The 12,784-nt window shown below is 43.5% G+C and overlaps 1 long non-coding RNA gene across 1 annotated transcript in view; it reads right to left on the reverse strand.

Annotated features, from left to right (window-relative positions):
* The window catches only part of LOC120387295, a 37,907-nt gene extending 26,844 nt beyond the window's left edge, over window positions 1-11,063 (reverse strand). Inside the window, exon 1 of the long non-coding RNA XR_005590111.1 lies at window positions 10,968-11,063. This is a non-coding gene — a long non-coding RNA (uncharacterized LOC120387295). The remainder of the gene's footprint in view (window positions 1-10,967) is intronic.
* Window positions 11,064-12,784: the final 1,721 nt, after the last annotated feature.

The following is a 12,784-nucleotide window of genomic DNA, read 5'->3' on the forward strand; positions in this document are numbered from 1 at the left end:
ATTTAAATTAAGCACCTTTTCCATTGAGAGACCAGGCCTTTGTTTTATTTCCCACTTCACAGATGGGAAACTGAGGCAGGGACGTGCAGTGACTTGCCCAGGGTCGGAAGTGAAGTCTGTGTCAGAGCTCTGTTTAGCAATCTGGAGTCCTGGTTCCCAGACTTGTGCTAGGACCACACCTCTTTAGTGAGCTGGATAGCTGGAGCAGGATATATTTATGGCATGAAGTCACCCAAGGTTTCTGCAGAGACCTACAGTCTGTAAGACTTCACAGACTAGTTTCCCCATCCTCTCAGTAATAAGTATGGCAATCCAGGCCTTTGCGTCCTGATCCAGAAGGCTGTAAATCAACTCCCTTTAAACTTGTGTGGGAGGAGAACATTTCATGCTGCGAGGAGGTGAGCTGGCTTTGCAAGAGGATGGTTATATCATTCAATTGCCTTTGGGGCATGCTTCTGCTCTCCACAGCGCTAACGTGGCTGGGGCCTGAAATTCCCATGGTGCTCAGATGTGGGGAAGCCCAGTGTATTTCAATGAACCACCCATCCCCCCGAGAGTTCAATCCACCAAAAAGCTAGGAAAACCCGACTACCAAAAATATTTCTAGTGGACAGAAAAACCACAGCACATTCATGTGGCTTGAAGGGCAGGCTACTTTGTGGTGGTGAAAGTCCTGTGGGTTATGCACAGTTCCTTGCAAGTTGTGGTTTCTTTTTCAGAGCAATAGGTTTGGAGCAGCTTTAAGAGCAGCATTTCCAAGGCCTTGGTTTGCCCATGGAACCAAAGACTTGGGGAGGCAGGGGCTGTTTTGAGTCTCTTCTGTAGAACCATCGAGACATTGGCTTCCTGGCAGGGTCAACACTAATAATAAACGAAACAGTCTTGCCTTTTCCTCCTAACCCCCCATTTATTTCAGTCTATTGGCTATAGTCCAGTTTAAAGGACACAGAAATTGAGCTAATGTAATAGTCTGGCCTGGTTGTTTTCCACCATAAAATGTTGACTTTATTGCGGGAATTTTTTTAAAGTTTTTATTTTTATTGCAACTCTGCTCTGAAGTTGTGTGTAGCATCCTTCTCCAAAATCCATCAGCATTATGCAAAATGTTCCAACTGGGACTTCTTCCCTTTCTCTTTTTGTTGCTGTTTATCTTATGTTAATTAAAATCTAGCATATCTAATTTGCATATTCATCTGTGAACATGAACCTTTTCCTGACAACATCCCTGCTATCCCACCACCAAGGAGCTTGAGAACCTTGTATTTTCACAGAAGTCTGTGCTAAGAGTCAGCATTAAGAACTCTGGAGTTCGTGGTTCCCTGTCATGTGCTGAGACCACAAGGCCATGTCTCTTGCTTTATTTCTGCCTCAGCCATCCCCCTCACACTCATGCGCATGTGTGCACTGATTGTGAGGAAGACTTTGCTCAAAATTTTGAAGTGATGGAAGAACAGACCCAGGATGGCCTGATGGGTCTTCTCCTTTCTAACTTATACTGGAGCCTGTAGAGTCTTATGGTTCCTGTGGAGTCATCTTTGTTTGTGAGCACACTTTGCAACATGTTCTTACCCTGTTATCCAAAGGGTGGCAGCATCCATTGCAGTTGAGCTCGCCATGAGCTACGATCTTTTGGGTTAAAACAAGCTGAGGTCAGTGAGAAAGCATTTCCTCTGCCCTTCAGCGCAGCCCAAGCCACTTTGCCATCCTCGCTGCACCATGCTCCATGCGGTTTGATTTGTAAAATATCTTGCTTTGTTTCTATGCCTGAAAAGTTTTTTGGCCGTGGAGGCATTGGTTGGGGGATAGGAGAAGATCAGTTTAAGTTTCAGTGATTGGGGGTTGGGGTGTATTTTAACCTGGGCTGCAAAAGCTCCAAGCTGAGTTCTCCCATTTTTATCTCCAGCGTGCAAAGGTGGCTAAGTGATGTGAAAGCTGGGTGGGCTTGGCCAGACTAGTGTCATGAGGGAAGGGCTCTGTTGGCAAACATGGCTTGGAGAATGGCATAAGCACACGCACCAGCATTTTCTTTTAACCTGTATGCTGGCAAAGATCACGTGGCATGTAGTAGCTGCCCTCTCTAAAGAACAGAGAGGCGTGTGATGAACACAAGAACAACCCTTAGGGTTTACCTACGCTGCAGTGATCCACCAGTGGCTGGCCCATGCCAGCAAGATTCGGGCAAAGGGGCTGTTTAATTGGGGTGAAGGTGTTGGGCTCAGGCTGGAGCCCAAGCTGTGGAACCCTCTCCCCTTGAAGGGTCCCAGAGCCCAGGGTCTACACCACAATTAAACAGCTCGAGTCCTGCAATCTCGAGTAAGCTGGCACAGGCCAGCTGTGGGTCTTTAAGTGTGGACAGACCCTTAGTGTCATCCCAAAGAGGGATGCCGTTGATGCCTGCTCCTATGGAAAGGGACAGAAGCTCGCTGTAAGAGGGGTCAGAGAGGAGGAAGGAGGGTCTGGTGGTTAAGGCAATGGACAGGGATTCTGGAGATCAGGGTTCAGGTCTGAGCACTACAACAGGCTTTTTGTTGACCCTGGACAAATCATTTAATCTCCCTGGACCTTTTTCCCCCCCTTCTGTGGAACAGACATTTCCTTTCTTCCACCCATGGTCATGTCTATTTACATTCCAAATTAGGGCAAAGCGTCTCTCTATTCCGTATAGCACCAACATGGTGAGGCCCAGATCTCATTGTAATTAATACAAACAATGACTAAACCAAGGGGCTTAATAACGGTGATCGATACTGTTCGTTAAGCATTAAGATGGGGCATCAGTCAGTAGTAGCTGAGGCAAGAATGTTGCAGGGCCCTTATGGAATGAATAACGTGAACTCTACTGGGTGAGCTGTAATACTGAGAGAAGCTCTGTAGGGAGCCTGGCACATTCTTATTTTTCACAGCTAACTGGAAATAAAACTTTTTTAATATATAAAGGAACAGTTTTTACAAGGAGCTTGGACTGCTCTGTCCTGATGCATTCCAAGCATTCGTCACCTCTGGGTTTTTTTCATCATTTTCTGGCAGCTCTTCCAGGCCACTAATTCTCCCGGATTTCCTGCTGTACAAATACCCTTTCTTTCCCTGATTATGGCATAGCATTAAACGCAAGTGTGCACTGTCAGGAGGGATGTGCCGAGCTCTCCATTACAATCTCTTCGTCGCCTAGTAGAAAACTTATGTTTCCTGATTCCACGCCACACTGTAATTCAATCAGAGGAACTGCTGATGGAAGTTCACTCAGCTTATGAATGGCAGGAAAATGTGAGTTACAGTTGCATTCAATTAGATCTTCCACTGCCGAAAGCCGGTCCTCGCTTGCAAGGATTTTATTTTTAATGCAGTTTACAGTGATGCTGAAAAATGTCTGGAATTCAGAGCCCAGAAAATAGGCGTCAAAGCACAACTGTTGGAATTTTGCTGATTAGCCTTCATTTAGGAAATGATGTAGATTGGGGACTGTCCAACGTTCTTCCTGTTGGAGCAGATTTCTCCATTGTGTAGCTTTTATTTTTGCCCTTCTCCTTCTTGCAATGAAGAAATTTGCCAGTGGACTTGCTGCTGTTACCTGAAAGCTGTAACCATGATTGTGAGCCTAAGCTGTCTTTGAGGCATGCCCATCAGGGCTTGGATGGGCACCAGGGACCATGAGAAGTTGACCTGAATCAAAGCATGACTCCTGCCCCAGCAGTGGCTAGAATCAAATGTTTTATGGGCCCCTGTAGTGCTCCTACCCAACTGTGCAGCGTTGAAGAAGGGGGTGGGATTCCTACCCAGTGCTTGTAGACTAATAACTCATTTCCCTGAAGGATGGTTGATCTTATCCTTTCCTTTGCCTTAATTTTATTTTTAGGTATGCATGCAAATGTAATTCACCCTTCTCCTAAACCTAATCACGTTGGTCTCAACGTAAGGTTGTATTTCAGCATGGCTGGGAACAGGGAAATTGCTTGTAAGGCCTCTCCTCCTCTAGCTGCTGCCCTTCTGCCAGTTTTGCCAAGGATCTTCAAATGAGAGGGAAATGCTGCAGTTGGTAAATCACCGTAGCCTTCATCAGCTCACGAGTCGTCTGGTTCTGTTTCACCCCCATGACGCCAACGATGGGGTTCAGTGCTTGCCGCCCATGTGAAAGAGAAAGTGCACGACTAAAGGACACACTCTGAATTTCACTGGTGTAAATCAGGAATTGAAACCATTCAGCTCCACTGTGTGGTTTTGGGGCTTATGTCAGTGTATCTACCTTGGAAACATAATCTGCCAAACAGACCCTGCTAAGCTTGAAGGTGCACTTCCAAGGAATCTGTTGCAAATCTGAAGTTTTAATGCTTCGGGCTTCTCCTCCAGTTTTTCCCCGGCTTTTTACACATTCTGTGGATTATTTAACAAACTTTAAAACCTGCTCTTTTGCCAGAAATTAGTCTTGGTTCGTTATGTTTTAGAGCATCAAGCTTAGAAATAGACAAGCGATAGAAATAATCGCTTCCTGTGCTGTTTAGATAGCACCAATCACTGCAGTATTTGGAGACTGATTTTCTCTTTCTTTGCTCAAAAAGAACACGCGCGCACACACTCACCCTCAACAATTTAAAACAAAATCAAAACCCTGTCGCCACCTGAGACTGCACTCCAGTTTCCTTTGTTTGTTAATAAGGAAACAAAGATTATTTTAAAGACTAGTCACTCATTTGGGCGATTTCAAGGCTTGAAGTTCAGATACGGCTTAAAGAGTGTTCCTTTTCTGAAAAAGCAGGCTGACCCTCTCCAAAGCTGCAGTGGAAAGGGGTTGGGCTGGGCTTGCAAAGAGACTGGGAAAACATTGCTTGAAGAAAAGCAACACAACAGGTAGAAAGCTGATACAAGTGTGTTTTTTAAAGCAACTGAAGTGATTGTTTGGATGTTCAAAGAGCCCAATTAACTTTTTTTGATGAGCTTATGAGTGTGGTTGATAAAGTTAACAGTGTTGAAGTAATATACTTAGACTTCTTTAAGGAGCTTAACTTTGTACCACATGACATTTTGATTAAAAAAAAAAGGAATGATATAAAATTAACATGGCGCACATTAAATGGATTAAAAACTGGCTAACTGATAGGTCTCAACATGTAATTTTAAATGGGGAATCATCATCAAGCGACTGTGTCTCCAGACATGATGCTTAGTCCCTCACATGTAGCCTACATTACTCTTTTTTTTCCTACCTGCTTTTGCAGTACTTGGGAGTGGGATGATTTTGATAATTATTCACTTTCTGACACTTCAGATCTTAAAGCACTTCCCAAAATTTGAACCATGACATTAGAAAAATGTAACAATTGTTGTAATGCAACGCCTTGATCAAATTTCCAATTAGTTTCCCACAAAACCTCCCTAAACATATTCTACCCTTTCATATTGGACATGAACCTGTAACTGCTCCACTTATAAACCTCTGTCCAGACAGACATTTAAATTGTTTTATTTAACTAAAACAACAACGTTACGTATTCTGGATTTTTTTTCTTCAACAGCAAATGCATAATATTTTAACAAAACAAGCATGAATTTTTAAATTTAGTTAAACATTCAAGTTTTTTTAAAATCAGGTTTGTTTTTGTTAAAATTGTTTTTAACTAATAGTTAAATGAAATATTTTAAAAAACAACAAAAATTAAATCAACTATGTCAGCCAGATCAACATGAGAAACTTAAAATATTGGCTTCTGCAGCTAACTCAGTCATCTTCAACTTCATTTTCCTGTTTGTTCATAATCTGGAAAAGAAAAACAAACTTTCCTGCTTTTTCAGATCCCACACAATTTCTCAATTTGGAATGAATTAGTCCAAAGGAAGAAAATATTCTTTCTACACTGGCAGAAGAAGCTACTGCTGTTAAAAGTGAGATGATCACTTCAACAGTCTCTGAATCCAAGTGCTTAAGTGACGTCCACCAGTTCACTAGTGTGACTTTCTTTAAAACATTGTCAGCAAACATATATTTTGTTCACTCTAAAGTTTTTATTATAGCTGGCATTATGGAGGGATGATTGCTGGATATCCATGTCATAGCCAGCTCCTCTTCTTCAGCAGTTAAGGTTTGACCCTGGTACTGAGTATTGAGAATATTTGCGAGAAAATGAGCTGGAGATAGTGCTTGTCCCATTCATTTTTTTTAATGCTTGTAATTTAACTCTGTCATTGTGTATTTCTCTTTTTAAGATCTCACCCAGTTCCTTCCAACTTTCAGCAGCATCAGCAATAAAACAGCTATTTCCCTGCATTTTGTTCAAGGTTATAGAAATAGGCTTCAGGGTACTCTGCATGTGTTCAACATCTCCCTTAAGCCCAATGTTAAGAACTTTGGCTGTGACAGTGCCATCTATTTTTTCATGATTTTGTTCACAAATTGTCATCCAATTAGGCCAGTTCTTAATATAGTGCTCAGAACAGTCACTACTGAGTTCCTTCACACGTCTTGTGGGAGAGTTAGCTTGGTTCCTCCCACTTTTTTCAGAGCAGCTGCTGCAAAGTGGTTGTTACAGAAGTATTCTGCAATTTCAACAACATTAGCCTTTATTTCTGGAGCACTGAAGTCTTTGGCTAGGAGGTGCATCAAATGTGCACTGCAGCCGTATGTTATTAGCTTGGGACTCTCTTCTAAATAATTTCTTCTCATCTTGGATACATTTGCAGAATTGTCTGTGACCAAGCTGCATACTACACATTTGATTTTGTTTTCATAGTTTGTTATAGCTTTTACTGCTACTTCTTTTAAGTATTCTGCTGTGTGTGCATTTCTTAATGTATCAATCCTTTCTGGAGGGAAGACAGTTCCTTCTTCTGATGTTAACAGCACATACAACAGGATCATTGTGGACATTGCTCCACCCATCAAGACTCAGGTTAACAATTTCACCCTCTAGACCTTTTGCACACTGCTCAATTTCTCTTTCATACACTTTATTGAGCAATTTGCCTGCGACATCTGCTCCGTTGGGTGGGCTGTATCTTGGTCTTAATGACTGAACCATGTTTATGAAGTGTGGGTTCTCAGTCATACTGAAAGGAGAGTTTGTTGTATAAACAAACTGGGCAATTTTTCATCAATTACCTCTTTTTGTAATCTGCTGGTTCTTATCACAAATTTATCTATGGTTGTTTCTGGATGATAGAGATTTTTTTTCCTTTTTGCTACTGTGGCTATGTGACATACATGATGTGACTGAAACACTATCATTGGCAAATAACTCTGAAACTATAGAAAATGATGGTGATCTTGAAGGTGGATAGTCTTCAGAATCCTGTATGTTGAGGATGGATTTTCCTAAACAAAATAAGTCAATGCAGTTATTTAATTATTATTATCATACTGCACATTTAGTATTGCTCATTGCATTCACTGACACTTTAAAGGTGAAATTGTAAAAGGAAGATCTGCCTATTTCAGCTATTTATTTTTTTTATCACAACTGCATCTAAAATGATAGTGCCATAGAGTAACAACTATTTTTTTTGCTCAAACATGAGAATTCAAGAATAGTCCAGAAGGAAGATAGGCCGTCCTTAAGAAAGAAGTATGAAATAAAAAAGTTTACCAACCTGAAGATCCTGCATGTTCAGACATGTTCCTTTCATCATCTTCAGCGCAGGAACACTTCTCATGATGATGTTTCACTGTGGCAATCTGGCCTTGCATTTCTTTGTTGCACTGTCTGCATTTTGCACTCATGTCTGTCTTACCCACAGGTAGAGGAACGTAATTCAAATATTTCCAAACTGGGTCTCTTTTATGGCCTGCTGCCATTATAGGTTTTCCCTTCTTCCATACCATTCTCTCACTAGATCTCAAATCAATGAAGGCTACACTCAGACCTCAAGACTTCTGGAATATGCTGCTCAAACAGTTTCACTTTTGTTTCTCCTGCCTGTCCCCTCTACCGGCGCCCGCGCGCGGCGCCAGTCAGCGCGGCGCGCAGGGCAGCGCCAGCGGGAGCACCCAGCCTCCGCATGGCATGAGAGGAGAGCCGCTGGTGGCGGCAGCGGGGGCTGCTTTCCCGGCGGCGCGCGCGCGGCGCGCGCGCGCGTCGGCGGCGGGCCAGTCCCGCGCGGTCATGCCTGCGGCGGCCGCGCAGCAGCAGCGCAGAGCGCCCCGCCAGTCGCATGTGCGGCCAGTCCAGTCCTCCTCCCGGGGCTCGGTGGGACCTCCGCAGGCGGCAGCGCCGCGGCCCAGCCCAGCGCCCGCCCGCCGCCCGCAGGGCACGCCGCCTTTGTTTGCGCGCCCTAGCACCCAGCTTTTTGCTGGTGCCTAGAGCCGCCCCTGCCTGTCCCTCCCTTCTCACATTTATCTCCAGACTTCTTCTCCTTGTCCAGATCTATTCCGCCCCCAACAATCTTCTATTCATTTAACTTTCTGATACGTAGCACATTTAGAGAGAGAGGTCAGAGTTTGACTCTGTGTACACAAATTTGCAGAGGGACAATAGGGTTGAGGTCTGTTATTTCTCACGTCTATATATTATTCATTTATTTATTTTAAAACATCTTTGCTGTTAACAAGCATGTTATCTCTGGAGACACAAATCCACAGTTTTGAGAACTGCAAAACTAAGCATCTCTGATGGTATTTTCTAGACTAAGCACTGAGTCCCATTGGGTAGATAGAAAGATTAACCTAAATAATCTATACAGAAGCCCTTGAATCCCATAAGATTGGTTCCCTAATCCATGAACTACCGGAACTCATTTACAAAAGTTTTCTTAAACATTACATGAATATATGTTCTCATACTATAGAATTAGAATTTATAATCCCTATTCTATGATGAGATCTCTTTGAGCTATAATAGCTTTAATTAAGATACATCTTTAGATAAAATGCTTTTTGAGGAAAAATCCTATAAAAAATCCGATTTAAATAAAAAAAAATCAGATTTTATTTATTTATTTCATTTTTTAAATCATTGATTTTTATCCACCCTAGATTCTCACCTTGGCTTGTTTCACTTTGTGTAACCTCATTTCTTCTCTCTTCTCAATGATTCTCATTCCTTTCCTGTGCGCTAAGAAAAATGGTGGAAGCCTTTTGTTGATGCTGTTTTTTAAGGATCGTCTCATCTGTCTCGAGTCCTTTAGTGAAATGCCAAGAATCCAGTTGTAAGTTGGTAATTGCTGGGTCTGTCCGTATTGTTTTGTGATTCCTCTGTTCCCACGAGGGGTTGGCAGTCCCATCCTGTAATGCTGGGGTGGTGTGGCAATACTATTTCTGTAGCTTTCTGCTCCACACAGGATTCTTAAATGCTAGTTAATCAGACCTCAACTATTTGGCAGCTCTGAGGAGCAGAGATGCTTTCTAACAGCAAATGCCCATGTCATTGTTCAGTCTGAGGCCTCTAGTGGGAAGAGGCAGTATTTCAGGTCAGTGGGGCAGGGTTTGCCAAAAATGTGCTGTATATGAAATTATAGTCTCTATTGGGAGCTGAGCAGAGACCACAAAACTCATTTTATTTGGACCATTGACATCCCTCTGAGTGCAATGAAAATTCAGTGCTTCTGGCAATGGATTACAACATTCAACAAGCCATCCCAGACATCAAAGGCTATTCACTTAACAGTTCCAAAAGGATGAGTGAGCTATTTGCCTGCTGTAGCAACTGCCTCTGGACACTGTGGTTCTGACAGCAGCCTGATATGATTGAGACTTTTTTTTCATTTCTGCTTGGCACTGGCCGCAGAATTCCAAGCATATCGGAACGGAATACAAAGTTATTTGATTGCAAGATGCACAAACAAATATACGGTCACTTACCTAGGGGAGCCAGGCAACTGCTTGTATTTTGGGTTGGCAGAATTTGTTTTTGGTTTCTTGGTTGTTTTTTTTAATAATTTCAGTGGATATCAGTGTTTGTTTTTAAGCTTCTTTCAATTTTTATCTATTTAAATTTTCACAGTTGTGGGAAATAATGGAGGAAGGATGCCAGACAGTGGGACGGGGTGGGTCAGACACTTTTATTTAATAACCGTAGACATTGAGATTCACTGTTAAATCACAACATATGTCAAAATATACAAAGTAAATATCCTTAAATCAAACTTTAATGCATTCTCAAGCAGCATTTTTCTTACTTTGCTTCTCTATAAATTTTGATTATCATTGATGGAAGTGTGTGTGTGTGTGTGTGTGTGTGTGTGTGTGTGTGTGTGTGTATGTATATATATATATATATATTTTGGTTTGTGCACGTATGGTGAAATTGGCATTTACCGACATTTTTACCAATTAAAATCTAATCCTTCCAAGCAGGGGTGGGCAAACTACAGCCCGTGGGCCGGATCCAGCCTGTCAGGGCTTTGGATCTGGCCCATGGGATTGCCTCCCAGAAGTGGCCAGCATCATGTCCCTGCTGCCCAGGAACGGGGAACCACGGCCAATGGGAGCTTTGGGGGAGGTTCCCACAGGTGAGGGCAGTGCACGGAGCCCTCTGCTTTCCCCCCCCGCCCCCCCCCACACACACACACTCCCGAGGGGCCGCAGGGACGTGGTGCCGGCCGCTTCCAGGAGTGGCGTGAGGCCAGGGCAAGCAGGCAGAGAGCCTGCCCTGGCCCCAGTGCGAGCCGCTCCAGGTAAGCGATGCCAGGCCGGAACCCGCACCCTGAACCCCCTCCTGCACCTTGCACTCAGACCCCTGCTGCACCCTGCCTGCACCCCAACCCCCTGCCTTGAGCCCCCTCCTCACTCTGCACCCCTGCCCTGAGCCCTCTCATACACCCTGAAGCCCTCCTCTGCCCCAATCTCTTGCCCTGAGCCCCTTCCTGCACACCGCACTCCCTCCCGCACCCCAACCCTCTGCCCCAGCCCTACATTCATGGCCCTGCATGCAATTTTCCCACGCAGATGTGGCCCTTGCGCCAAAAAGTTTGCCCACTCCTGCTTCTTATATTGTTACAGAGCATTAACTTCTTCACTGCAACATAGCTTATCTTGTGTGTCTGACCTGGTATTTAAGGTGGCTCAAGCAGCGGGATTGTACCCAGGACTCCTGGTTCCTACTTCTGAAACTTCCCCTGATGCAGTATATCCTTGTCTCCACCCCAACCCCGGGACACTGTTACAACATGGATCCATTGTGACTTAACCTTGTTTTAACAATGTCCTTGGTCTGTGCTAATGCACTGGGTATGTTTTAAGGACGCTTTTCATGCCCAACCAAATGTAACCGGTCTGTTTCTGGGGAGACGTTGTCTTACTGTGTGTTTGTACAGCACCTAGCATGAGGGAGGCCCTGATCTCAGCTGGGACCTCTAGTCTTTTTGATAATACCTGTGCTAAATAACTGGGGGGATACCCATGTTGTAACAGGGTTTGCGAAGTGGCAGTAGCTGTAGTGTAGAGGGTGCTCTTGTGATATGGATTGCGTTACATAATCTCTTGTGCCCTAACTTGCCCTACTGTGAAATGGGCATATAATGCCTTGCTTGCATTGAGCATTTGCCCAGACTTCAGCCACCAGTGGCTGAAATCAGCGCAAATCCCCCAGGTTGGTCCTAATACTTACTGTGGAGTGTGTGTGATCGTATGTGCGCAGTCGGGAAGAGATGTGAATATCATGAGGATTTTACAGGTGTTTGCAAAGCACTTTTACATTCTTGGGGGAAAGGCGCTACTGCTGTGCAGCGTATTATTCTGTAAGTGCAGTAATGGAAAATGTGGGACAATAACATGAATCTGGTATCACCTCAGTGTGTAAGCTCTTTGGGGAGGGCCTGTCAATGACTAGAGAGGACTCGGTCCAGCACAACTTGGTTCAGACCTGGATGAGGCATCTTGGTGCTACTGTAGTGCATGAAAGAACTGAAGGAAAAACTGCAGGTGTGGCTCCTCTAGTGGAAGCTGTAGCTTGGTAATAGTTGGGTTCTCTCTCCTCCCCTCCCCCCCCCCCATTCCTGTGGAGCAACGGGCCACTCAGTCATGCAGAATGTTCACAGCTACAGTATTTTATGTCTAACCATCCTCCTTTTGTTTGTGTTCTTGCAGCACTGTAACAACCCAGTGATGTGATATGTTGTAAGATGCAGTCAGGTGGATACTCTGCTCAGGGTAACCTGAAATCCTAGATTTTGGGGTCCCAAAGATTAGAATTCTGTAGCTTTATTTTTGCATAATGTCGTGTGTGTGTCTGTGTCTGTCCTGAATTTAAACCACATTATATAGGATCCCTGGTTTAAGCAAAATGTGGGTTAGGGACATACTCTCTTGGACCATAATTATTTTCTTTAGAAATCTAAAAATACTAGCCTACACGAGGCAGTTCTTCCTTCTGGGAAATCAAGAATTTTTGTCCTTTTTGGTGGTGGTAGCTGTGGTGTATATGCATTTCAGCTGAGCATTATTGCAATGAGACCACCGTCCTTAAACAATCCTGTATTAACAGGACATGGCTGAGGCTTTAAAGTCCGGAAGGTGACCTTCCTTAAAATTGCTGTTAGCAGTGGGGTATCTAGATTAAAAATAAACTGGCTGGGAATTGAAAGACTTTTTAAAACTAATTTTAAAAAAATCTATCCCCCTTTATATTAAGGCACATGGACAAATTTATAAAGGTTTACTAAACGGTTAACTATTATACATTGTAAGTAACCTACTGGACTGACAGAAGGAGAGATATTATCATCACCTTCCACTGATGTGCTTGTCATAAAATATCATAAAATGTTTCTTAAGTCTGTTACATGCTTAAAATATCTAATAATTTAACCCCCTTATAAACTGTTTTAAAAAGTACCTATTAATAGTGTCACCAGCATCTGTCCC

This window comes from Mauremys reevesii, linkage group 20 (assembly GCF_016161935.1).
Source record: "Mauremys reevesii isolate NIE-2019 linkage group 20, ASM1616193v1, whole genome shotgun sequence".
NCBI lineage: Eukaryota > Metazoa > Chordata > Testudines > Geoemydidae > Mauremys > Mauremys reevesii.